The sequence below is a fragment of the Vicugna pacos genome, chromosome 17 (genome assembly GCF_048564905.1).
Source record: "Vicugna pacos chromosome 17, VicPac4, whole genome shotgun sequence".
Taxonomy (NCBI): Eukaryota; Metazoa; Chordata; class Mammalia; order Artiodactyla; family Camelidae; genus Vicugna; species Vicugna pacos.
The window spans coordinates 7,227,047-7,253,427 of NC_133003.1; the positions used below are offsets into that span (position 1 = coordinate 7,227,047).

At 43.7% G+C, this 26,381-nt stretch overlaps 1 long non-coding RNA gene across 1 annotated transcript; it reads left to right on the forward strand.

The window, feature by feature from the left end:
• Positions 1–8,058: 8,058 nt before the first annotated feature.
• Positions 8,059–22,972, forward strand: LOC140686543 (uncharacterized). Its single transcript, XR_012060366.1, has 3 exons — positions 8,059–8,339; positions 19,206–19,261; positions 22,583–22,972. It is a non-coding gene; the product is annotated as an uncharacterized lncRNA (long non-coding RNA).
• The last annotated feature ends 3,409 nt before the right edge of the window (positions 22,973–26,381 follow it).

A 26,381-nucleotide genomic window follows, 5' to 3' on the forward strand; every position in this document is an offset into this window, starting at 1 on the left:
ATTCTTCCTCAGTCCAAACTTTAGTTGAGACTGCAGCCTGCCAAGATGTTGAGTGCAGACTGTCAGACTCTGAGAGGGTCAGTTAAGCTATTTCCAGACTCCTGATCCATGGAAATGGTGAGATAATAAATACGCATAGCTGTAGGCTACTAAGCGGTAACTTGTTACACAGCAACAGAAAAACAACACAAGCAACTAAGATGTTTGTGTTGTAGTCCAGGCAAAAGATGACAGTGAGTAGCCATGGAGATGGGGAGAAGTAGTCTGATTTGAGATGTGTTTTGAACATAGAGTTTATAGATTTTGCCAATTACTTTTGCCAATAGTTTGGATGTGGCACGTGTGAGAAGAAAGCAGTTCAAGATACTCCATACATCCAAATATTCCACTTATAAACATACAAATATTCCATTTATAAAAATCAATTAAGGGGGAGGATAGAGCTCAGTGGTAGAGTGTGTGCTCAGCATGCATGAGGTCCTGGGTTTAATCCCCAGTCCCTCCATTAAAAATAAATAAGTAAATAAATGAATCTAATTACCCTCCCCCACCAAAAGTCAATTGATTTCTATTTTGCTCGTCTTATAAACCACGTCTTCTGAACCCCTGCTGACATGCTGCTGCACCCTTCCAGCAATGTACTTGACCCTCTGCCTATACATCAAGTTCCCTTCGGCGAAAGCTCCCTCCGGCAGGAGAGTTGCTTAAGTGTTTACTCCCTGTCTTTGTCAGTCCAGGCAGCTGTACCAGGACTCCATGACTGGGTGGATTACAAACAACAGACATTTATTTCTCATAGCTCTAGAGGCTGGGCCCTCCAAGGTCAAGGCACCAGCAGATTCAGAGTCTGGTTCACAAATGGCTGCCTCCTTGCTGTGTCCTCAATGGGAGGAGAGGCAAAGGAGCTCTGTGGGGTCTCTTTTGTGAGGGCACTAATCCCATTGGCGAGGACTCCATCCTCATGACCTAATCACCTCCCAAATGCCCCACCCCAAATGCCATCACACTGGGGGTTAGATTTCTATATATGAATTTTGGTTGAAGAGAGACATCCAGTCTCTAGCACTCCCCTAGCACGTTGCTCAGAAATCTCTCACAGCTCTTGTCTCCTGAACTGTGATATACAATGTAATACACAAGGCAGGTGTCTCATGGTTCTCAGCTTTATGCTCCAAAAGCCTGCAGCAGAGTCTGAGACATCTAGAAAATATTCAAAAGTCGATGCATGAATCCTGGCAGTTATTGTGGGAACATCTGAAATCATCAGATTTAACTGTATTTTACCTGATTCTGTCTTCTCATATCAACGTAGTTCCTCTCACTATATGATCAACTAAAGCAGAAAATGTGTGTACTCATGTATTATCTGATACATGAATGTGTATGGAAAATAGACTGCAGTGTAATCATTTGATAGTGGTAACTTCATAAATAATACTATTACTCATGTTACATATACTGTGTGCATGTGCTTGTTTACGTGTGTGCGTGAAAGACAGAGAGGATTCTATAATCTGAAAAAGCCATTTTTAATCCAATTTGAATTGCAGATCCAGCATTTACCTTCTTGATTTGTTTTCTAGCCTTGTACAAGGATAAAGGTGAAATTTTAGGAAGACCTTCGAGACCGATACTTCAACTACTCAAGAATGTACAAAAGGGATAAGATAGATGCGGAGTCTCTTTTAAAAAGGAAAGGAATGTTCCAATATAAAAAATATGGTATTTGTGGGCTACGGTTTGTTCAAACACACCGGGGTGACTTTCCAGGCTTCAGTCCAATTGTATGATGTATTCGGAAGCCTTGTGCCTACTCATAAAAATGTCTCAGATCAAAAGACTTTGAAAATTGTCTAGGGGCTTTAACTGTTCTGAGCACAGCAATGTTGGCCATTTCATTTTGGGACCAAAGATTCAACACTGAACCATATACGCCAATGATCATAGTTTCTCCAGTTGAAGAAAGTACATACACACACACACACACACACACACACACACACACACACACACATCTCCCTCCTAAATGTGGAAGTAACCATGAAGGATTAGAGGAGCCTGTCTGAGTTAGTTCATCATTTTTAACTCTTATCATTCTGGGACACCCAAACTCTTCAGTAAATCACCAATACATAATTGCTGTCACTTGGCAAACTTTTTGGCAATGGGACTTATGACCTGGAGCATGATGGAATGTCTGTCTCTCTGGTTAAAGATGATCAGCACTGTGGTGTTCACACAAGTTGAAAAACAATGTCATACACATGAAATTTACATAACATTATGAACCAATGTGACCTCAATTTAAAAAAAAAAAAAACTTGCTCAAAGCAGCCCATCACTTTGGTTAGAGTAATTCAGATTGGGACCAAGACATAAACACCAAGCACAGAAGAAAGCCAGGCCTGAAAGCAACTGAAAGGGTTTTCCATGGATGAAATCAAGAAGCAGAACAAATCCAGGCTGCTCAAAAGGTCACGTAGTCTAAACTTAGTTCTTAGACGAAGATGAAAATTTACCCATTGATAATGATGGATGTATCTTGAAGTATGGGTTGAAACTACCCTAGAGAACTACCCAATGGTCATTCTCAACATTTGACCTGTGGTACCTTATAAACATTCAAACAACTGTCATTGCTGAAAATGGGTAAGAATTTGAATCCATTTTTGGAAAATACATTTAATATATTCACTAAGCCCCTCATAGTTCTACCAGTGACTCTGCCAAGGGACTACACCATTCAGAGCCATGAAGAATGCCATTTAAAATACACATGCTTGTGAAATGGGGGAAAAGTCAGTAGGTGAAGATGTGGAGTGAGACTCTAATGACTTCTATATAAAGACATGTGGGTTGAACATATTCCTCTTAAAATCTGACTGCAGCATCAATAAAAATAGCCTAAAGAGTATATCCACAATGGTGGAGAAGAAAAGGAAATTGAGAAACAGAATTTTAGAGACAAGAAGACAAGCAGTCAAGCGGCAAACAAACTGGCAAACTCAAAAAAGCTGAATCTTCAACCAACAGTGGGAAAAGCTAGCTTAAGATCACATTGCGTCACAATGTCCAAGAAGCAATGAAATTGTGTGGAAGTGGGAGGTGAACAGAATGTTGATGCAAGGAGCCTGGTTGAAGAGTGTTTGAAAAGCAGTTGGGTCCCCATATCCCCTCTTGCCCTCCATGTGCTTGGGCAAGATGCCCATCCCCAGCCCTGGCAGAAGTCTGGACGTTTATTCTCTGGAGAGGATAAAACAAAGGGTCTCTTTATTTGAGTAATAGCATACACAGTTGAGCAGAAGGGCTCATGACAAAGAAAAGACTAAGTGAAGAAACACAGTATTCTAAGATGTTCCCCACCTACCTGTCTGACCCTCTACTCTAGGAATGTCGGCAATCAGACCTGTACTTGACTCTGAGCAGGAGATTGAAGGAGTCTGTTTTGGAGAAATTCAACCGGCTTAATAGAAAAGACCCAAATATACTGACCAGTCATCACACACATTCAGAGTTTCCAGTCAGCTTTAGAGTCTACCATTATTAAACACAAATGGAAAAATTAATGATACCAACATCCAAGGAAAATCTCTAATATAAAGAATATGGGGGTGGGGGGGAGCCACTTAGACAAAACACTATGCAGGAAGGATAAAACTTCAAGTTAATATTATTAATACCCTTAGACAGATAAGGACATACTGTATCCATGAAACAGGAATGAAATGCAATTGAAGACAGAAAACAAAAAAATGCAAATAGGTTTTGAAAAAAGTAATAACATTATAGCAGAAATGAAAAACCTCAATAGAAGAATTAAAAGATAAAATCTAGGAAAACTCCCAGAAAGTGGAACCAAAATACAGACAGGGAAAATAGAAAATAAAACATACTAGAGAGAGGATAAATCACAGACATCCAACAACTAATTCGCAGGAGTTCCAGAAAAAGTGGGAAATAGAGGAGAGGAAATTGTCAAAGAAATGAATCAAGAACATATTCCAGAACTAAAGGGCACAATTTCCGGATGGAGAGATCCCACCAAAAGCCAGGACAATAGATGAAAACAACCTCATGTCAAGGCTTATTATTGTGAAATTTCATAACAGAACAAAAGGAAGATCCCCAAATCTTTCAATATGTAAAAAATAAGTAATACACAAAGGGGCGGTTTTCAGAAGAGCAGTGGATTTTACAAGAGAGCCCTAGGACCTAGAAAATAATGGATCAATGTCTTCAACATTCTGAAAGAAAATGAGTTCCACCTAGAATTCCAGCGGGGAGGGTGTAGCTCAGTGGTAGAGCGCATGCCTAGCATGCCCCGGGTCTTGGGTTCAATCCCCAGTGCCTCCATCAAATAAATAAATAAGTAGGTAAACCTAATTACCTCCCCCTATAAAAAAAAAAAATTAAAAAAATGTTGCCGTTGAATTTGATAGGTTCCCTGATACACTTGAATGCTTGAATGTAGTCACAGAAGACATATTCTTCTGGAAGAGAGTTTGCAGATAAATTAACATTGCATAGCAAATTAGGAAAATGAAAAAGTGAGGTAATTATTAAATCCAGAGAAAGCTAGAAGTTATTCCAGCAAGAAAATCAAATCAGTATATTACATGGCTCAACGGTGGGTAATATGACGTAATTAACTGATTATAAATCAAGTTTACCAAAGTCTGTGCCTTAAGTAGGATGTCGGAGAGAAAGTATTTGCCTATGAGAAAGAGATAGAATCTCTCATATTAGGAAGTCAAGAGATTACCTCTAAAAGGGGAAAAATCAAGAAACAGCAGGGTAGGGTGGAGGGTGGAGCTCAGTGGTACAGCACGTACCTAACACGCACGACGTCCCGGGTTCAATCCCCAGTACTTCCATTAATAAATAAACAAATAACCTAATTACCCACCCCCCCAAAATAAATAAATAACAAAAATATTATAAAATTTGGCTAAAAAAAAAAAAAAAAAGAAATAGCAGGGTAAGCCTGTTACCTGGATGTAAAGTGGAAAATATCAGAGCAGCTGAACGGGTAAACACGGCTGCCTTTAAGGACTGGGACCTGGGAAGGAAGGCAGAGGGTTGCTCTTTTCCACAAGAAGCTTCATTTTTACTTTTTAAAATAACGTACCCATACAACTCTGAGAAAAATGAAAACCTATGAAAGAAAAATCATCTCTCAGAGTACCTGGTTTGTAATACACAGCTAAGAAATTTGTTTGTTTTTCAATAAGAGGAGGAAAATTAGATGTTGGCTGAAGTCCTTTTGCACAGGAGGAAGGAAGTGACCCAGAAATGGCACTGAGGAGCACGCCGTCCAAGAGCACATGACAAGATCGCATCCTTTGAAATTACGTGGGCTTTACTGGGTCGTAACTCAGGCACGGCCAGGGAACAATCTGTCCTTGTTGGCCAGCAAGTCTGTCAAGACACAAATCAATGATGCAATTTGAGCAAAGACCTCATGTGCCACGCAGGCGTAGTAAATCCATTCACTTGGCCCCAATGGAACATGAGACTGGTCAGAATTATGAGACCAGTTAATAAAACAGGTGATGAAATGGATCAGGTGCTCCTGCAGAGTTCACCTGGACCTGTGCTCAACCTCGATGGCACACTAGACTCATCTGGGGAGATCTGAAGCATCCTGATGCCCACCACATTAAATCAGAACCTTCTGCCCAGTACCTCAAGTGATTCTGACATGCAGTCAGGTGGAGAACCGCCACCTTAGGGGATGAGTTCGTAAGACTAGGCTAGCTGCCCTCTCCCAGATCTCACCGGAGCCCAGGGAGAGGTAGAGAGATGTACATCCAATCAGGAGAGAACATGGGTACCACCCCCCCGCCCCCGCCCCCTCGATATCAGCCGCAAACTGCATCTCTAGCCCAACCTCTCCCCCCTCGGTCCAGGTGTATGAATGTGGCTTCTGGGTAACCTTAGGGCACACACAGCAGGGTCCCGCCTTCCCTCCTTCGTCCCCCCTCAGCAGAACAGGAGCTCTGATTGGTCAAAATCGGAGACACTGATGGGCGGAGGGCCTGGAAGGCAGATCCCAGGCTCTGTCCTTTCTGCTGTACTCCCAGCACCCAGGGAAGTAGACCATGTTTCTGTTTCTAGGCCACTGGTCTTCACGGGGTGGGCTCAGGCCCACTGGGCCCCTCCAGGTCAACATCTCTGCGTGCGGGACTGGGGCCTCTTATGAAAACCCAGTGAGTGGGGGGCAGGACACTGCCCTAGTCTGCTCAGGCTGTCATAACAAAATACCATAGGTTGGTGACTTCACGGAAATGTATTTTCTCATAGTTCTGGAGGCTGGAAGTCTGAGAGGAGGATGAGAGCTCTCTTCTTGGCTCACAGACGGCCACCTTCCTGCTATGTCCTCGCAAGACCCTCACAAGACCTCTTCTTTGTGGATAAGTGGGGAGACAGAGGGCAGGACGAGAAGGAGAGACAGAGAGAGGGAGAGAGAGACTGGGTGCCAGGGAGGGGGCGGGAGACGGACAAATAGATGTCTGTCTGGTATCTCTTCTTATAAGGGTATTGATCCCAACATGAGGGCCCCACCCTGATGAGCTCATAAAAACTTAAGTATCTTCCAAAGGCCCCATCATCACACTGGGGGTTGGACCTTTAACACAGGAATTTCGGGGGCAGGGGACACAAACATTCAGTCCTCAAGGGCTGCCTTAGGCCTCAGGCCTGGGTCTTGCCTCCGGGTTTTGCCTGGGTTTTGGTTGACCCTCAGTAACTGGAATGCCCAGCCAGGCATTCATCTTGGGTGTGCCCCCCCACCAGTTCAGAACTCCAAAGCGAATGAATGGGAGACTTGCGCTCTAAATCTGCTCCGGGATGTGCAGTTTGCAGGGAAACTGCAGGCTGGGCCCGCCACTACCCTGATGGCCTGAGAGAGCAGCTGGAGTTTTCCATTCTCTTCCCCAATCAATCAGCATATGAATTTCGAATACAAAGCAGGATGTCGTGCTAAGGGCTTAAGGAGGAAGACCCGCTCCTTGCTCACAAAGCAGGGGTGACATTCAAAATATTTAACAATTTTGGGAGCGTGGGCAACGCCTACCACTGACCTTGAACCACACAGGCATCTGGGACCCTAGTCCTTCCAGCAGTCAAAACCCCGCGTGTAACTTTACAATCGGCCTTCCCGATCTGAGGCTTCGCATCCTTAAATTCAACCAACCCCAGAGCGTGTAGCGCTGCAGTGTTTACTGATGGAAAAAATCAGTAGACCTGTGCAGTTCCAACCTGTGTTGTTCAAGGGTCGAGTGTATTTACAAGTCAGTATAGGCGTATTTCAATATAGTAGCGGTATGAATAGTAACACCAGTGCACTCCAGCTAATATGAGCCTTGCTCCTGCCAGGTGTGCATTGGGATTCAGGAATGCAATGAAGAATGCAAAGGATGCGGGAGAAAACCAAGCTGGGCCTCTCGCCCCCGCCCCTTCCTTTCCCCTTTCTGCACTGTATCTGGATTCCTCCAGGGAGGCCCAGCCACAGGAGGGTCCAGGCCCAGAGTCAGCGCCCAGAGTTAATTATAAGCCTGAATCGGGGCCTCCCGGACAGGCCCTGGCTTGGGAAATAGAAAAGTGGAAAGAAAAAGAGGTTCTTCAATTCCGCTGGAGTCAGGGCGGGTCACGGGCAGAGTGATGAGGAGGCTCTTAATTCGAGTTGCCTCAAATTACATCTGTCCACACATGCATGCAAAGTACCACTTACAAAATAAATGAGGTGAATTTCTCTTTAGGGGTTCCCTTTCATCTCAGGGTTTCAAAGCCCTTTGCCACAAAATTCCCATCTTTACTCATTTTCTCATCTAAATATAAACCAGGAGCCCTCAGGGTTAAGGTTCCGTAAAGCCCTTTGAACTTCTGCAAAGTACCAAAGAAAAACAATTATTTTATCGTTAGAAGAGCCAAGTGGCCATCCGAGGACCCCACAGCCAGGAAGCTCTCCTTTGGTTGAAAGGCCACACCTCCCATCAGAGGACCGGCTTGCTAATTAAAATCACAATGAAAATCAGCAGGGGAGAGGGAGAGGGGTGTGACTCAACGCCTTACCCAGAAATAGAAACACTCACAACTGACTCACTTAGGATATATCGGATTTTTCTCCAGTAGGAGTTTGAAACACAGAAAGGAAATTCGAGTCCCGGCTGCCCTGCATCTACTGACCCAGTAAACTCCGTGTTTGTGTCGGTGACACATCCCTGACTCCCAGCCACCTCAGCAGAGTCCCCGGTCTCATGCGGATGGGAAGCTTGAGTGTTGTTTGCATACGCGTTTTTAAGCAAAGGAAAGTCTCTGAATCGCCCGGATTCCAGCAGGTGAGTCATTAATGGGTGTTTGTTTCTTGGGTTCTGGGTTTGAGTCACCGCCTTCCTGCTGTTGGTCTTCTCAGTGGGGGTGGGGGGGGAGGGGTAACGGCTGAAAAAGGCTGAACAGAAAGAGGAGCATCTTTTCCTGTGCTCTGGCCATCTGGATGTCTTGGGAGAGATGTCCAGTTAGGTCTTCTGCCCACTTTTGGATCGGGTTGCTTGTTTTTCTGATATTCAGCTGTATGAGCTGTTTGTATATTTGGAAATTAGTCCCTTGTCAGTTACAACGGACGTCTCTGATGCTCGGAAGGCACCTGGGAGTTCAGTGCAGCAGCCGTTCTTTTCTTGTAAGCAAGTATAAATTTATAAATAACAGTGGGAAAGAGGAAGAGAACTAAGTCTCGAGGATGTGATTGAGATCAACGGAAGTCAAGTTCAGAGGAAGTAAAAACAGACAACTGCCTGTTGGTCGTCTGGCTGGCTGGAGGAGGCTGGAGCTGGGGGTGTTAACCAGGCTCCGTGTGCTGCCCCCTCACCGGCTCCGCAGCCTGGGTGGGGAGGAGGTGGGGCTGCCAAAACCACTGAATAATTCTGGAATCCAAAAGACTGTCCTGGATTTGGAAGGCCGTCTTCCGGATGTCTCTCCCCTCAGTGCTCTGCTGGGCACCATTTATTCCTGGAAAGGGCTTGGAGATCACTCAGAATTTTACAGCAGGGAACCTTTTACAAGGTCCCAGTGCCATGCGGGGACCACGTGCCAAACACCACCCACTTGGAAAACTGCGATCAGTTTGGGCCACCCCCACAGCTAGTTTTGTTTTGTTTATTTTAAATACCTTTATTGTGGTATGGTTCCTGTACAGTCTACAGTCAACTACACACATTTCAGATGTATGATCTGACGAATTTTGATACATATCTACACCAATGAAACCACTGCCACAATTAAGATAGCTAACATTTCCATCACTCCCCAAGAGGTGCAATTTTTGAATTTCCAGTTTATTCCTTCCCACCCTCTTTAACACCAGGTAACCATAAGTTTGTTCTCTATGTTTGAGTCTGTTTCTGTTTTGAAGATAAGTTCATTTGTGCCCCTTTACTTAGATTCCACATATAAGTGATATCATGTGGCATTTTTCTCTTTCTGGCTTACTTCACTTAGAATGATGATCTCCAGGTCCATTCATGTTGCTGCAAATGGCATTATGTTGTCAGTTTTTATGGCTGAGTAGTATTCCATTGTGTATAAATATACCACAACTTCTTTATCCAGTCATCTGTCAGTGGACATTTGGATTGTTTCCATGCTTTGACTACTGTAAGTAGTGTTGCTATGAACATTGGGATGCATGTGTCTTTTTTAATTATATTTTTCTCTGGATATATGCCCAGGAGTGGGATTGCTGGATCATATGGGAAGTCTGCTTTTAGTTTTTTAAGGAACCTCCATACTGTCCTCCATGGTGGCTGCACCAATTTATATTCCCACCAACAGTGTAGGGAGGTTCCCTTTTCTCCACACCCTCTCCAGCATTTATCCTTTGTAGACTTTTTAATGATGGCCAGTCTGACTGGTGTGAGGCGATATCTCACTGTGGTTTTGATTTAATCTCTCTAACAATAAGTGATGTTGAGCAGCTTTTCACGTGCTTCTGGCCATCTGGATGTCTTTGGAGAGATGTCTAGGTCTAGGTCTTCTGCTCATTTTTTGATTGGGTTACTTGTTTGTTTGATATTAAGCTGTATGAGCTGTTTGTATGTCTTAGAAATTAGTCTCTTGTCAGTCACATCATTTGCAAATATTTTCCTCCATTCTGTGGGTTGTCTTTTTGTTTTGTTGATGGTATCCTTAGCTGCTCCGACAGCTAATTTTTATGTCAGTGATATTGACTGACCAATCAAGCCACTTACAGGGACTGAAAAATAACAGGTGGTCACGAGACAAATGAACAGATTTTGAGCTGTGGACAGCTGGACAAGATTTGATTCAGGGAAGGCATCTGATGACAGGCATTCGAGTTTCCCTTTCAGTAAGCAGAGAGATTGCAAAAGTGAAAAGAGCTTTAACTTTTCAAAGTCAGTGTGGGACCTTTCTGTGTGAAAAACAGGGCCCCTGCCCTCACATTCCAAACGTCAGCCAACCTACACAAATCCTTGGCAGAAAAACGAATAAAACGCAACTCTAATGTCACTCTATGACAAGTCATAATGGAAGGAAGAAGAATTATTTGATTCAGAACATTCTCACTTTGGGGAGAAGAACTTATAATACACCTCAGCAGCCAATGGAAAACACCAAGATTGTAAACTTGCAGCTCTTTTTCTGGGACCTTGACATTTTAAAATAAAAGGCTCAATTGTTTGCAGAATACTTTTCACATTAATGTCTCCGTTTTTTTGCTTTCAAGATAATTATCTGTGGATATTGCAGAACTTCCTGAGCTGCCCGTTTGCCGTAGGCACATGCACTTGAAAGATGTGTACACCAAAAACTTTTCTAAAACAAAACAAAGACAGCGCACAGTCTTGACTGTGAATTTTTGCTTGATTAACCTGTTAACCTCTCAAAAAAGTGAAGACATGGAATCTGACTGTGGCAGATGGTGTCTTTCCCCTTCTTTAAAACTGTAATAGAAAAGAACCAATCTGACTCCATATTAGATCTGTTCCTTTGACTTTAACCCTGTGCTCTGTTTTCTCGGCTTAGTCTGGCTGTTTCTGCACCTTTTGTCAAAGAATGTTGCCCAGAGCCTGAAATATAAACTGAACTCATAGTTGGAGAGGCGAGACTGAGAAAGTACCGGCTGTTTTTGAGTTTTTAGTTCCATCTTTCCCTAGGATCATTCAGCTTGTCTTAAGGCTCAGGCTACCCCAGAATCCTTTTAAAAAATTATCACCATCACCCTTTATTTTGTTTGTTTGTTTAAGCTACTTAGGTTTCTAATACATCTCCAAGTCCTGCTGTCTACATGGATCCAGTTGATTGGAGGGAAAAATGAATCAAAGTTGCCAATTTTTTTGCTCAAATAATATTTGATCCAAAGGACTACCGAGAGATATTTACTTACATTGTTAAGAATCTTCCAGCACAAAGGATAGAGTTACAGTTACTGAGATGGGAAACACTGTGGGGAAAGCAGGTTGGGGGAAGATGAGAGCATCAGATTTGAATCAATTAAATATGAGACACCTGGTAGACATTCAAGTGTAGACTTCTTGAGGCAACTGGATAAAGGATGGAGTTTAGTGCTTAAGTGGTTTAGAGATATAAATTTTTAGGAATCATCTTATTAAAGAAAAAAAAGAATCTTCCAACACAGCCAATCAGAGAATTGTGCACGAGCTGATCACGTACCTGATACCCTCTTCCCTTACCTGGCCTTTAAATATGCTTTGCTGAAACCCTTCAGGGAGTTTGGGGTTTGGCCCTGCAATAGATCTTTCTCTGCTCAAAAAAAAAAAAAAAATCTTCCAACAAATGTCTGGACAGCACAAGTGTATGATACACACCCTTATAGGGCTATCGACCAGGGATGTCATCTTCATCCCCTAGAAGTTTAAAGTATTGTCTGAGATACAATTAGCTTTGTTTCCATAGAAATGAAAGCTTCTTTTTTAATGTGTATGCCCCACCCCCTACCAGAACAGGAGCTACCCAAGGCAGGGTAGTGGTTTTGTTCCTTGATGTGTCCAAGCATCCAGAACAGTGCTTCACATATAGCAGGACTGAACAAACGTGTGCCAAGTGATTGAACTAACCTTTGTCCATGTCCTCATCTAGTTAGGTGTGTTAGCTCCTCAAGAGCGCTAGGATGAAGAGCCTAGCTCCTCGCTAGGAGGAACAATGAGATGAAAAGGACAGAAGAGGGACTTGGTACAAAAAGACACTTAAAGGTCAGAAGAGAAGCATTTTTAAATTTAACAATTTGGAAAACTCCCGCTAAGGCTTCTGCTTCCGTAACTGATCAATAGATGGAGCAAATGTATTTTTCTCCATCCCACCTTTATTTCATCTCTATTTTACTTGCTACTGGTTCTACCATTATACAGTCTTTCCTTCCTCCAGTAAAAGACCCCTTTCACTTTTAGCTAAGGACGTGGCAGGTGAATCAAGGACCGCATTTTCCAGCCTCCCTTGCATCTAGGTAAGACCTGTGATTAAGTTTGGACCAATAGAATGTGAGTAGAAGTGATGTGTTTCACTTCTTTTTGTTTGTTTTTTGTTTTTGTTTGGGGGAGGGGGTAATTAGGTTAACTTCTCTGAAGCAGAGCCAGGCAGACTCCTTTGGGAAGATTAAGTAAGATACAGGAAGAGATTGCCAGGTATGAAGACACTGTAAATTTAGCTTTGCCGTAGGCATGCCCATCCCTGCCGTCATAGAGAAGGAGGTGGGCTAAGAATTAAGCCAGCTTGGAAGGATGAAGAACCCAGAGGGAAGAAAGCATCCAGAGGACAGAGCTGAATCTTGGAACCACCTGTGCCTGGAGCAAAACTCCCCACCCACCTTGGACTTTCCAGTTACAGGAAGCAATCAATTTCTCTTGCGTTTTCAAAAGGTTGCATTTCTGTCCCTGGCAACCTAAAGAGACCTGACGAATGTGGGAGTAACCCAAGAGAAGATAGGAAATTAGCTGGAACTATGTGACAGAGGCCCTGCATGCCAGACAAAAAGGTTTGGACTTGTTTTTGAAGACGAGATGAGCCATATAAGTTAGGAGGCTGTGACGGTACACGCGGAGGTTCCGTGGAAAGAGCACAGCCAGGTGTGGCCCCAGCCTTATCACTTCCTGGCAGGAGAGCCCATGCAGATCCCCAGCCGCTGAGTCCTCATCTGCAGAGTGAAGGTGACCCCACCCTCCTTGCAGGTGGCTGTGAGGAAGATGCCGAATGACACCCGAAGCACCCGATGTGATGTCTGGTGTGACAATTCTTCATGGCGTGACAGTGGAGGTGGCAGTGGTGATGGAAGAGGATGAGGAAGGAGGAGGTGGCAGAGGAAGAGGAGGAGCATGGGAGGGTTATTCCTGGATTAGGTTGGCAGGAGTGGACGTGACCCAGAAGGCTGGTGATGAGAACTACTGACAAACAGCAGCAGGACCACATGCCGTCTGGAACCGGGAAGGGAGCAAAAGGAAAAAGTCAGTTATGATCCATGGTGACAACGTCTCTTGAATCAACTGATTCTTGAACTTTTTCTTCTCTTCCATCACACCACCCCACACAGGAAAACCAACAAGAAAAAGGCCCTAGTGTGTGTGTATGTGTGTGTGGATGTGTTTGTGTCTGGGAGGAAAAGGATGGCTTTCCTTTCTTCCATAGTCTTTCTCTTGATCCATCCTGGGGTTTTTGTTGTTTTCTTCATTTGTTCATTTTGGCTATTTAACGTCACGTTACCTCAACACAACGATGCTCACAGGACCAGAGCAGACCCTCCAGGAGCCTGCCTTCCTCCTTCCCACTCTGGGGCCCAGGTCCAGTGCGGGGAGCAATGGGCCTTCATGGCCCCTGAGCAGGGATGCAGGAATCAGAAGACAGAAACTGGTCTCTGGAGGCCGGGAGGTGGGGTGTTGGGGGTGGGGGGTTGGGATTTTGGGTGTGTGGGGCTCCAAGACCCCGGCACCTTCTCTAATGTCTGGGGGCTTCAGTTAGAAAACATAACTTCAAAATAAGGTTATTGGAAATTTCCAGATGGCGGCCACAGAGTATTAAACTCCAAGCATGTGGCTCCCTTCTGTGATGGTTAATTTTATGTGTCAACTTGACTGGGCCATGGGGTGTCCAGATATGCAATCAAACATTATTCCTTGAGTTTCTGTACGGGTGTTTTGAAATGCCACCCTGCCCAGTACACTTTCTGAGCACAAAGCCTTGTGTGACTACACTGGTTCCATACACAGGAGACAGAAAGAGATTGGCAGGAAGAAGAAACTGACTTGCTTTTAATGAGCTCTCAGTCATGTCTTGCTGTCACTATAAAGTGCAAATAATTTTGTATATAATATATAACAATGAAGGTATAGGCGCCATAAGACAGCTTACAAATTTCGTGTCCCCAGATCACTTATTGAAACCTATTTATCTAGAAAAATATTAATTTCATTTGCAAAAAGTTGAGAATTTAGAAATAATAACTGAACGAATGTCCATCCTGGTATAGTTAGGTCATATCTCTATCCTGTGTGTGATGATTGGTCCATTTTGTACCGTGGGACCCAAGGACTCATCCAAAATCCTGGGGCCAGATGTCAGAATTCAGAATCGACTGGGATTTTTTTTTTTTTAAAGTCATACAGTGTAAGTACTGTATACTATTTATAGTCTCAGCAGGTCTGGGACAGCATCTGTGCTAAAAGGCACTAACATTTCTATATTAAAGCATGGGAAGATTTATGCTACTTGGGCGAAGACTGTAAGTAGCCTCATGGCAGTCCAGGCAGGATTTTGTTTTCAGGTGAGTTCAGGTGAGGTCAGATGAGTTACAAAAACTCGGTGGGCGGAGCTTGCTGGAGTTTGGAGATACAGATCAGGGTGACTGGATTTGCATTTCCTGTTTCCACGGCTGGCCTCCCATAATTTACTAAATATAGTCATCTGCGACCATGACATAAGCATCTCCCCACCCTGTATTTTCTCAGCATAGCTCTAGTCATCGCTCTCAACCTAGTGGGTGTCTTAAATACACCTAGGGGCCTGTTAGCATTTTTTGACGCCATCTTGGAAGATCTCAAACCGGTTAACAATTGTATGAACATTGCTCTAGGTCTTCCTTTTTAAAAAAAATTTTTTAAATATTTCTTTATTTAAAATTTTTTCTTTTTTGGTGGAAGGGAGGTAATCAGATTTGTTTATCTATTCATCTATTTATTTAATAGCGGTACAGAGGATTAAATCCAGGACCTCGTGCATGCTAAGCACACGCTCTACCACTGAGCTCTCCCCTACCCACCTCTAGGTCTTTTTAAAAAATTATTATTATTAATTGAGGGGACGGTATAGCTCAAGCAGTAGAGTGCATGCTTAGCATGCGTAAGGTCCTGATTTCAATCACCAGTCCCTCCTTTGAAAATAAATAAACCTAACTACCTCCCTCTGCCAAAAATAAAATTATTATTCTTTTTTTTTTTAATAGAAGTACAGTCAGTTACAATGTGTCAATTTCTGATGTGCAGCACAGTGTCTCAGTCATGCATATACTTACGTATATTCGAATATAGGTCTTCTGTAGAGGGCGTAATTTTCAAGCAATTGAATGTTGTGAAGGAGGGCGTTGCCCACAGGGACCCTTCTGCACGGCAAAGCCTTCTCATCCATCTTGGAATCTTACCCCACCTTGAAGGCCCAGGAGCAAGGCCAGTGCATCTCTAACAACCAGGAACAAAGCCTTTCTCACCTGGTTCCTCCAGCTGGAAGGACATCATCTGAGTTCTTGCTGAATTTCTTCTGTATCTCTCCTGTCAATTACTTTTTATCTTGCCAGATTACATCATATCCCTAAACAAGACTTTTCTTTCTGGAAGGCACTCATTTTTATATCTCTAATTATCCTAAGTTAAAACCTTAAATGGCAGTAAATCCTTAATAATGTTCTTAATGAATGAATATAATTTTGGAATTACATTGATTTTCTTTGTGGCATTTTAGGTTCAAAATCCCTAGTAATCCAGAAATTATTATATTTTCAAATATACTAAATTATGTAAACAACTGTGTATTAAAGAGGCTTCCCTTCTTTGTCAGCTGTATCTTGTTATGATATTTTTTGTATTATGAGTATGTTCACACTTGACTTTGTCAGTGTTTGATTCCATATTAGTTCATTGAGAAATAAATTCCATCTTAAAAAGGATCTCTAACAAGTCATGGGGGAAGATGAATTAGAAAGATATAGTGTATTAATTAAAAAAGGAAATCAGATTACTCATTAATTACTCAACATCAGTAATGACTGATTGTGCAACAGTGAAAGTAACATTTAAAGACGGGAGATTCTAAAAGGAGTCAGCAAATGAGACTTGATGGAATGTGTATAATAATTAGGATGTAGCAATTCTAAGGGTCACAGCTGTCCCTAGGAATGTAACTCACCACGGTGTGCAGAACAATAGGGTGTAGCTCAGTGGTAGAGTGCCCGCTTAGCATGTACGAGGTCCTGGGTTCAAGCCCCAGTACCTCCTCTGAAAATAAATAAACCTAATTACCTATCCTACAAGAAAAAGAAAAAAAAGTGGAATTCAAGCAAAAAAATCTCCACAATCCTCATTGTTTAAAGAAAAAGGGAGAGAAACAATTTCTTCATCACCTGTAACGTGGTAATTCACTATACTGACATGATTATTCACTATACTGACATGCTAAGGCAGTAAGTAGTTGAAGATTTAACTGCTGAAATGAGTACATTTATTTCTCAGACCTACAGAAAGAGGTATTTAACTAGCAAGTAAGGGTGCCGGATAAAATACCCAGGGTGCCCAGTTAAACTTGAATTTCAGATAAATTACATAATTTTGTGGTATAAATGTGTCCCAAATGTTTCACAGAGAGCTGGGATTGGTATCTCAATGCTGACTCCTGCCACCTAATGTCTCATTTCACTCCTTCCTGCACTGATTCAACACTGACTTACTGAGGACCTGTTCTGGGCTGTGCTGGGCGGGGTGTTGACAACACAGTGATGAGCAAGAAGGACAGGCTCTTTCCCCAAGTCCCCACAGTAGTAGGCTCATCCAGACAAGTGAAAAGGCAGTCCCTGTATAATGTGAGAAATGCCACGATTTATGGTTTGTTTATTCACAGAGGGGCAATTAACCCAGCCTTGGGTCAGAAAAAGACTCCCAGAGGAAGGATGTCCAGATTGGGCCAAAAGCGAAAAGAGGTTAGGGAAAAGGAGAGAGGTTTTAATCAGAAAGGCCCTACCACGAGGGCAAAGCTTGGAGCCCTGGAGAAACTGAAAACCCCACTCTTGAGGATGGTCAGAAGAAGGGCACGGGTGCTGAGAAACACTTCCGGGAAAGTGTGTCACGGCCAGGTCGCCAGGGGCCTTGTTCAAGTCCCACTGAATGTCCCACACAGCAAAGTGACAGGCACATGTACAAATTAGAACCCTGTCTGGGCAGTACAGTGGAAAACGGGACGGGGGGGTGAGGACAGTGCTCCTGTGGGTGTGCAAATGGCGTAGGAGAGAGGGAGACAGATGCAAGAGCTGGCCAGGAGGTCACTCCACAGCTGTCCTGTTCTTTGGGCGAGAGCAAAATCCTTGCACATCTTTGCCCGAGCTTTGATGTCACATGTTACGTGACAAGGCCCTGCTGCCTTAGCTTTGTGGGGACAGCTGTGGAGTGACCTCCACTGGAAAGAAAAGAATACCTCATTAAGGGGACAGGGATCAAGACGTGTGTCATTTCCTCTGTTAACATATTTAGTAGAGTATATGTAGCTTATATAGTGTGGTTTTAATGGACCTGGAGTTACTGGAAAACCAGCCCAGAAATGAACACTTCGCAAGGGCTGTAAACAGAAATGACCATGGGTCTCGCTTGACTAGCTGCCTAAGAAAGTCACCAATTATTCAAACCATCCCTACAAAAAAAAACCCTTCTTAGCAGAGGAATATGTTGTAGCTTTTTCATAAGGATGGACTGTGCCCAGCCAAGAGGAAGGAAATAATTTAAATAGGCAGCTGGAAAGAGAAGGCAGTGATGTTCCCCCACTCCCAGTTCTTATCCCTTTTCCATCCTCCTGGTAGAGTCATAGCATAGTTTTTAGTTAAATCAGTGTTCAGTATTTGTATCACTGGACTAAATAAATATTGCCCTCTTTGCCAAAAAAAGAAGAAGGACAATGAGAGGGAGAGGGGGAGGAAGAGGAAGGAGGAGGAGGAGGAAGGAGGAGGAGGAGGAAGGAGGAGGATGAGGAAGAGGAGGAGGAGGAAGAGGAGGAGGAGGAGGAGGAAGAGGAGGAGGAGGAAGAGGAGGAGGAAGAGGAGGAGGAAGAGGAAGAGGAGGAGGAGGAAGAGGAAGAGGAGGAGGAAGAGGAGGAGGAGGAGGAAGAGGAGGAGGAGGAGGAGGAAGAGGAGGAGGAGGAGGAAGAGGAGGAGGAGGAAGAGGAGGAGGAGGAGGAGGAAGGAGGAGGATGAGGAAGAGGAGGAGGAGGAAGAGGAGGAGGAGGAAGAGGAGGAGGAGGAGGAGGAAGAGGAGGAGGAGGAAGAGGAGGAGGAAGAGGAGGAGGAGGAGGAGGAAGAGGAGGAGGAGGAAGAGGAGGAGGAAGGAAGAGGAGGAGGAAGAGGAAGAGGAGGAGGAGGAAGAGGAAGAGGAGGAGGAAGAGGAGGAGGAGGAGGAAGAGGAGGAGGAGGAGGAGGAAGAGGAGGAGGAGGAGGAGGAAGAGGAGGAGGAGGAAGAGGAGGAGGAGGAGGAGGAAGGAGGAGGATGAGGAAGAGGAGGAGGAGGAAGAGGAGGAGGAGGAAGAGGAGGAGGAGGAGGAGGAAGAGGAGGAGGAGGAAGAGGAGGAGGAAGAGGAGGAGGAGGAGGAGGAAGAGGAGGAGGAAGAGGAGGAGGAGGAGGAGGAAGAGGAGGAGGAGGAAGAGGAGGAGGAGGAGGAAGGAGGACGGAGGAAGGAGGAGGAGGAGGAAGAGGAGGAAGAGGAGGAGGAGGAAGGAGGAGGAGGAGGAAGAGGAGGAGGAAGAGGAGGAGGAGGAGGACAATAACGGGAAGAGGAGGAAGAAGGAAAGAGAAGTCAACGATATGCAAAGGAACGGAGACCACCGATGTGCACAGGTAAATGGGAACAGGGCTGCGATGGGGAGGAGCAAACAACACCTTATCTCATTTAGGTCTCACAAATGTACTAAGGAATTAATCATCACTCTTATGTTCCAGATGTGGAGAATTTTGGTTCAGCGTATTTAAGCAACTCTCCCAAGATCACACAGCATGTAAGTGTTGGAACCAATACCCGCACCCCAGATTTCTTTGCCTTGGAAGCACAAGTGTGCTGCTATAGCCTCTGGGGAGGCATTAAGGAAAAGATCCTTTTCTTGAGGAGGGTCAACTTGGCGTTTCTGAAGCAGCACCCTTCCAGGCTGAGCAGAACAACAAGGACAATTCGTAGCCGTCATTGAGTTTATGGAATGCTGGGAGGTCCAGAGCCATCCCTGCGTAGAACTGAAAGGGAAACGTTCTATAATTTGTGGGGAAGTTATTCAAGATTCAGTACACCCACTTGCTCTTTTTCAGTTGGACTGATTTGGATGAGGACAAATGATTTAGCCAGAAAAATGAATTATTGACAGTGGATTTGTGAATATTTAGAAAACAGCAGCATTGATCTGCAGCCAGCACTAGGGGTTGTGTTCACCAAGATCAAGTCATGTCAAATTAATGGCGTGTTCACCCTGTGTCTCTGTGATTCTCCTGAGCTAGAAGATTAGGGGAATGTGGTAGAAAGACGCAATCTTGATTTCATCAGGCTTCTTAGAAAAAAGCTTTGTGATACCATTGTGAATCAGCGTGAGAATAAGTTGAATGCTGGTTCAACTGAGCAGAGGTGTAGCAACTTAATGTCACCCTAAAAGGATCCACATTGATGGGTGTATCTAGCAATATGCTACAGGACATCAGACCTGGACTTGTCTATTTTAGTATTGTTTTAATAGACTTTAGTATTTTTTAGAGCAGTTTCAGGTTCACAGCAGAATTGAGCAGAAAATACAGAGTTCACACATAGCCCTCCCCACCCACACATACATACTCCCCTACCCTCAACATCCCTCATCAGTGAGGCATATTTGGTACAATCGAGGAACCAATATGGACACATTATTATCAACCAAAGTCCATTAGTTTACATTAGGGTTCACTCTGGATTTTGTACATTCTATGGGCTTTGACAAATGATTAATGACCTGTAGCCACCACTATAGTATCACACAGAATAATTTCATTGTCCTAAAAATCCCCTGTGCTCCATCTATCCATCCTTCAGTATATTTTTGATGACTTGGAGAATGTGATGTATCGCCTGATCTTCAGCTTCATAACGAAATGACTGCTAGAAATCTTCATGCAGGTGTCCAAAGCAACTCACCCTAAAATGTCCAACACTCACCTTATAATCCTTTCTCTCATACTTGCCTCTCTCTGCTTCTCTCCAACTCAATTAGTGAACTGCTCTGTTAGTCAAGGCTCTTCATTGCAAGTGCCTGAACTCAACTTGAACTGGCCTAGGCCACAAAGGGAAAGTGTTGTCTCGGGAAATCCAAGGAAATTTGTGTAATCACAGGGTAGGAGAAACAGGGATGCAAATGGGCCTCAGGAAAAACAGAAGTCAGGGTCTCAAACATTATCAGGACTCTCCTCTCTGTTTCTCCTTGCTTGTTGGTTTCATTTCTTTTGCTCTGGACTGACTCCTCGTACACAGTGGAGAACATGGCCACCAGCTCCATCATCTCGTATCTTGAAACTTTGTCTTAGTTCAATACAAAATTACCATAGACTGGGTGGTTTAGATAACAAACAATGAAAAATTGCTCACAGTTCTGGAGGCTGGGAAGTCTAACATGAAGGCTTTGGCAGGTGTGGGGATCTGGTGAGAGCTCACATCCTGGCTTGCAGATCTTCACCTTCTCGCTGTATCTTCATGGCTAAGAGAGATCATCTCGCTCATGTCACTTCTTAAAAGGGCACAAATCCCATTCATGATGGCTCCACTCTCATGAACTAATTACCTCCCAAAGGCCTGCCTCCAAATACCATTGCATTGAGCATTAGGCTGTAATATAGGAATGGGAGTGGGGGGAACACAAACACTCAGCCAATTGGAGACAGTGTGGAGAAAAGGGAACCCTCCTACACTGCTGGTGATAATGCAGTTTGGTGCAGCCATTATGGAAAACAGTATGGAGATTCCTCAAAAGACTAAAAATAGACTTACCCTGTGATCCAGCAGTCCCACTCCTGGGCATGTATCTGGAGGGAAACTTAATTAAAAAAGATACATGAACCCCAATGTTCATAGCAGCACTATATACAATAGCCAAGACATGGAAGCAACCTAAATGTCCACTGACAGATGATTGGATAAAGAAGCTGTGGTATATTTATACAATGGAATACTACCCAGCCGTAAAAAAGAATAAGATAATGCCATTTGCAGCAACATGGATGGACCTGGAGATCATCATTCTAAATGAAGTAAGGCAGAAAGAGAAAGAAAAATACCATATGATATCACTTATATGTGGAATCTAAAAGAACAAAGAAAAGAAAAGAAAAAAGAGGTCACTAATGAACTCATCTACAAAACAGAAACAGACTCACAGACATAGTAAACAAACTTATGGTGACTGGGGGTAAAGGTGAGAAGGGATAAATTTGGGAGCCTGAGATTTGCAAAGGTTAACCAATGTATATAGCATAGATTAAAAAAACAAAATAGCACAGGGAACTATATTCAATATCTTTTAATAACCTTTAATGACAAAAAATATGAAAACAATTATATGTATATATATGCATGACTGGGAAATGATGCTGGACATATTGTAACTGACTATAGCTCAATAATAATAATTAATTAAAAAACCCACTCAGCTCACAGCAAATCTCTATCCCTAAAAAGGGATTTACTGAAGTTTGCTTTGGTTCCAAGTTCAGCAGCTGGACAAGGACTCTGATTGGCTTGGTGTGCCAGGGTTTGGGGTTCTATGATCCTTACACGTGTCTTTCTGGACCAATCAGTGAAGGGCATGATGGCAAAATTGTGGGAAAAACAGTAACATCTCCCTTGAAGTAAATTGTTAGCAGAGTTCAGAAGAAAAAGTCTAATTTTTTTTCAGTAAAAACCACAGAAAGTTAGATAAACAAAGCCATGGGTGTCACTGTGAGCATCTGTCCACTCACATCAGTGAGACTCGTTCCAGACTTCACTCTCTCTTGAACTTCCCCGGTCAGAAAATCCAATTGGTATCCTCCCATTTTTCCAACTACGTTCTACTTTTAAAATAGAATTCCTCCTCATTCCTTACCTGAAAAATAGTGGTAGTTTTCCTTGGTGGCACTGACTCCTGTTTTCACCATCCTTCATGTAACCCTCACAATGAACATTCTAGAACACAAATGTGGTCATGCAAGATTCTCCATCACCCGAAGAATGAAGTTCCAAATCTAACATATCAAGCAAAGTCCCTCTGAACTAAGCTTGACACCCTTCTCCAGTCTCATCTCCACTGACTCCTACTAATTTGCTCATATTCCAGGGTTTCAACTTGCTTCTTCTGGAGACTCATCCAGATGTCTCATCCAACAAATACAAGGAAGATTTTTGCTCAGCTCTGGTGCTTTAGAAGTCAGCAAGACCTCCTTCTTCAGCTATTGAGAGGGACCAGATTTTACACAGAACCTCAGAGGAGAAATAGATGGAGAGATATTCCAGATCACCCTTCCCCTATTTTTACAGATGAGATACTGCGTCCAAGCTTACAATGTAATACACATTGGAATACGACTTCTGGATTATGTAGATGAAAGACGAACTGTTAACAGTTGTGAGAAATTAAAAAATACCAACTCATGTGTTGGTCCCCCAAAATATGTAGAATACATCTCACTCTGAAGAAAATAAAATTCATGTGAAATTCATGTAGAAATACTTCTCCTCTCTTTCCTTCTTGTTACCTTCCCCCAAGAAAAGAATTATTAAGAGATCCAAATGTTGCAGTTACCTGCAAAGATGGAAACATTCACAACAGTTTTACCCCAGAATGGCAAAGCAGAAAAGCAACTCCAGGAGTCCTGAAGTGAATCATTAGCCTTCCACAGACCCACCCAGACTCCTTTTCCAACCACATTAGTACCAGTGTCCTGAGATCCCCGGCTGTGTTCTTCTTTTCATGAGTTTGGAAAGAATGACTAATCCTTGTGTACTATTCTTAGACTCTTGTTATTTGGCTGATTTAGAAAGAACGGACTAATACTAATAATATCCAACGTTTATACCACGTTCACAGTTTACAAAGGCTTTTTCCAGTGAATCCTCACAGCTGTTCCCAGATGAAGTATCTTGCCTTGACTCATCTGTAACCAAGTGGCAGAGCTAAGATATCGACTCGGGTCTTCTGAGTCCAGCCTTCAGTTTCAACCATGCACAAGACTGGGTAAGTGATGGCAGCTGCTGTAACTGATACCCTTCCTGTTTCAGTAAAGGCTGTTCTTGTTTTTGTCACAGCAGTGTGCTTGGTGGGGCTGGGGATTCCACTCCACACAGTCACGCAGGGATTCATGTTCATTTCACCCATGCGTCAGTCAGTATCTTGCACATTGGTTTCCAAAGCCACTAGAGAACCAGAGAGGATGGGAGATCACACACGGGAGGTTTATATGGTCCAGTCCTGGTGGCAAAGCATATCACTTCCACCCAACTTCTTTCGACCAGGCTGTCATCTCAGCAAGTGACTCCAAGATGTAATTCAGCTGCTTTTCCAGATTCACAAGCTTTAGGAAAGTGGATGTGAGAGCTTTGTCTTTAGTTCTTTGGTTTATCAAGCTTTCATGAAGTCCCCTCACCTGGGGAGTTATTTTTCTTCCTTTCCAGTGTCTTTTTCCTCCTTGAAACTCCCGGATTTTCTCTCTACCCCTATTCTTACCTAGCCCTTTCTCCGAGGCTGTTTTGAGATCTTTTCTGTCCTTTTCTTTGAACTTTTCACCTGTGTATTTGTCTTTGCCTGCATGAACCATGAGCTCTTTAAAGGCCAAACTGTGTCTGTTATCACAATACATTCAGTCCACCCTCCATCATCAACCCTCCACTATTATACAAATCGACTCAGTTCTGCCCTATTGTGTACAAGATGCTTGGTGCCTTGAGGAGAAGCAAAGAGGAATTAGGCATGGGTCTTAAGAAGCTTATAAAATAAGGCTAATTGTGAAATGTGGGGCAGGGACCGGAAAAGCCTTCACTGAAGAAATAGTCATCACAATAGTGGTAGCTCACAGTGACTGAATTTTTACTGCACCAGCCACCGTGGTCAAGGGCCTTGCATGTATCATAGCGTGTCATTGTCATAGCAGCCTTATGAGATGGCTGTTCCCATCAGCCAGATTAGACCAGACAGGGGGAAATTTCCTGTAAAGGACGTGACTGAGACAACTAGGGAAATGTTAGCAAGGGCTGTAGATTAGAGAGATAATAGCATTGTATAAACGTTGACTTTCTGGATTTTCGTCACTGTTTTGGGTTACGTCTTTTTTCGTAGGAAATTCACCTGGAAGTATTTAGAAATGAAGGGGCATGATGTTGTAAACTTACTCTCAAATGTTTCAGAAAATGGTTATAATCTGTGTAAGGGAGAGAGGGAAAGGGAAAGAAAAATGATGAAAGAAATACAGCAAAATATTAACAACTGGGGAGTGTGGGTAACAGGTATACTGGCAGTTTTGTCTTACTCTCAAAATTTTCTGCAAGTCTGAAATTATTTCAAAATGAAAAAGTGTAAATGCTGGAGAGGGTGTGGAGAAAAGGGAATCCTCCTTCACTCCTGGTGGGAATGTAAATTGGTGCAGCCATTATGGAGGACAGTATGGAGGTTCCTTAAAAAACAAAAAAATAGACTTACCCTACGATCTCGCAAACCCACTGCTAGGCATGTATCCAGAGGGAACTCTAATTTGAAAAGACACCTGCACCCCAATGTTCATAGCAGCACTGTTTACAACAGCCAAGACATGGAAACAACCCAAATGGCCGCTGACAGATGACTGGACAAAGAAGCTGTGGTATATTTATACAATGGAATACTACTCAGCCATAAAAAAGAATCAAATAATGTCATTTGCAGCAACATGGATGGACCTGGAGATCATCATTCTAAGTGAAGTAAGCCAGAAAGAGAAAGAAAAATACCATATGATATCACTCGTATGTGGAATGTAAAAGAAAAAAGAAAAGAAAAGAAAAAAAAAAGAGGACACTAATGAACTCATCTACAAAACAGAAATAGACTCACAGACATAGTAAACAATCTTACGGTTACTAGGGGGAAAGGATGAATTTGGGAGTTTGAGATTTGCAAATGTTAGCCACTATATATAAAAACAGATTTTAAAAAATTTCTTCTGTGTAGCACAGGGAACTATATTCAATATTTTGTAATAACCTTTAATGAGAAAGAATACGGAAACCATGTATGTATATATATGCATGACTGGGACATTGTGCAGAAAGACAGAATCCTCGTAAACAGAGCTTCCTGAGAACACGGACGGGTGTGCACAGCATGGCTCCCACGCAAGCCCTGGCCAAAAAAGGCCAGGAGGCCCAGCCTCCAGGAGCTCTCCTTCCAAAAATATTCTTTGCTTGTGGAAACCAAGTAGATTCCAGTGGACTCACGGGCTGACTGCCTGGCTGCATCTCATAAAATGTCTTACCAGCCTCCCCGCCCCCATCACCTCCCTCCTCCCTCCCACCCCCTTCCCGTGTTGAATATGCCCTGATGCGTTTGTGTTCCCTTCCCGACTGACCCTTCTCACACCCAGGAGCCAGGTCCCAGCCCCCTCAATTCCTCCTGCGACACCTACCACCCGGAGGAGCGCCTCGTGGGTTGGTAAATGGCTACTTGAGCAATGTTGGAAGCTGTCTCTCCTAATTTGGGTTCCCCCAGAAGCACAGCCTGAAACAAGGGTTTCAGTGGAAGCGGTTTATTTGGGAAGTGACCCCAGGGACAGCCCACGGGGAGCGGGGAGCGAGATGGGGAGAGAAGGTGTGTTACTAAGCGGGGTCACCTCTGTGGGTGACTGGGGCCTCGTCTCCCAGGGAAACTCTGGGAAAAGGTGCAAACTGTCCTGGGAACGACCTGCCCCGGGGACTGAGCTATTTATATGCCAGCTCCTGAGAGGCCCCACGGAGGGTGCTCCGGGGAGGGTCCTAACAGTTTCCCAGCCATGCACGGGAAGGCAGGGTGACCTTCCACAGTTCCAGAAAAACCCCCCGGGGCTCCAAAGGGCAACCTGCTGCAAGGTGGAGGTCAGCCAGCCCATCAGACTTTTTGGCTCTGCCAAGTC